The sequence below is a fragment of the Fukomys damarensis genome, unplaced genomic scaffold, assembly GCF_012274545.1.
Source record: "Fukomys damarensis isolate Sample0158 unplaced genomic scaffold, DMR_v1.0_HiC HiC_scaffold_36, whole genome shotgun sequence".
NCBI classification, from domain to species: domain Eukaryota; kingdom Metazoa; phylum Chordata; class Mammalia; order Rodentia; family Bathyergidae; genus Fukomys; species Fukomys damarensis.
This window is the reverse complement of record NW_022900948.1, coordinates 42,723,016-42,724,959: the sequence shown is the minus strand read 5'-3', so window position 1 is coordinate 42,724,959 and position 1,944 is coordinate 42,723,016.

The following is a 1,944-nucleotide window of genomic DNA, read 5'->3' as shown; positions in this document are numbered from 1 at the left end:
CAAAACAAAAAAAAAAAAAAAAAAAAGTATTCAGAAAAAAGAGGGTCTTGGTGCTGGGCATGTAACTCAGTGGAACTGTGCCTGCCAGGCATATGCAAAGACCTGAGTTCAAAACCCACAACTGCAAACAAACGTACAAACATGGTCTTGCTATGTAGTCTAGGCTGGCTTCAGATTTACAATCCTCCTGCCTTAGCCTCCCAAGTGCTGGGATTACAGGCATGTGCCCTGATTCCCCATGTTTGGCTATGATTGGCTAGGTTTTTGGGTTTTTTTTGTCTTTTTGTTGTTTTTTTTTTTTTGTTTGTTTGTAGCCTAGGCTGGCCTCTAACTCTTGGCGATCCCCCCAAATGCTGAGATTACAGGCATGCAACACTATGCCCAGCTATGATTAGCTGATTTTATTTAGCCTGGTATCCTTAAGGTTCCTCCCTGTTCAATTTATATATAAAGTAGTAGAAAATTATATGTAAAGTAGTAGATAATTTTTATAGAAAATCAAAAAAGCTTGGGGAGCTACATATGGGGGCTCATGCCCGTAATCTCAGCTACTCAGGAGGCTGAGGCAGGAGGATCACAAATTCGAGCCCAGCCTGGGCAACATAGGGACTTAGGCAGACCCTGCCTCAAAATAAAAGATAAAAAGGGCTGTGGGTGCAGCTCCATGGTAGGGCACTCGCGTGGCATGCATGAGTGTCTGGGCGTGAGCTCTAGGAGAACTAAATCAATAAATAAGGAACGTCTCACCTCCAGCTGGGGAGCTGCACACCTACGTCTCCCTTCAATTTTCACCAGCTCTAAAATGGTGCCATTTTTGTTTTGTTTTTGCAGAACTGGGGATCAAACCCAGCACCTCTCAGATGCCAGGCAAGCTCTCTTTCACCGAGTCGCATCCCAACCCTTTTTATTTTACTTCAAGACACAGTTTTGCTGAGTTGCTCAGGCTGGCCTCACACTTGCCACCCTCCTGCCTCAGCCTCCAAGTGGATGGAATCATAGGCTGTGCGCCATGCTCTGAGTGTTTCCATAGTAAGAATGTGATTTTAACATTGGAGAGGTAAAATGAAAAAGAAAAAAAATTGGGAGGTAGACTACACACTCATACACATGCACACCTACGTGTTAAGAGTGGTTTTATGCATATGAGAGTAGCCTGGGCATCTGGGGATTTTGTCTGTTTCTTACTAGCATGTGCCCATCCAGGACTCCTACCCCACCAGTACCACTGCACTATCAGGAGTTGCCAAACCTCACCTCTGGCTGTGTCACCCACTAGTCAGTCCTATTGGAAAGCTTCCCTATGTAGCCAAGGCTTGTCTTGAGCGCAAAGTAGTCGTCCTGCCTCAGCCTCCCAAATGCTGGGATTACAGGTGGGCACCATGACACCCAGCTGGAAGTTTTGATTTGCATTGTCAGTTTGCTTTCCCCCAAAGGCTGTGCAATGCACATACCCGTTTGCGGCTTTTTCCCCCCCAAGAAATAGGGATTGAACCCAGGGCCTTTGCACTGAGCTACATCTCCAGCTCTTTTTTATTTTTTATTTTGAGACACGGTGTCGAAAAGTCACTAAACTTGGGGTCAAAAACTTGTGATCCTTCTGCCTCAGCCCTCCAGAGTGCTGGAATTAATTACAGGCTTGCTCAAGGCTGGCTCTTCATGACCTGCCCAAGCAGGTCTTTGGAGTCTGGGGATGTTCAGTCCCAGAGAAACTGACAGAGCCTCCTCCAGCAAGGAAAAATGCGTGGGGTTAGGGTGCTGGCGCAGGAGGGCAGCGTCTGAAGAGGGACCGGGGGACCCTGGCTCCACTGCGCTGTGGGATCTTGAACAAAGCGCATCACCTCTCCGGGCGTCTGTTCCCCCCCTACACCCGCCGTCCTACGGGAAGCTTGGGTTTGAGCCCCGCCACCCCGGGGTGATGTGGGTGCAGCGGAAGAGCAGCTGCCT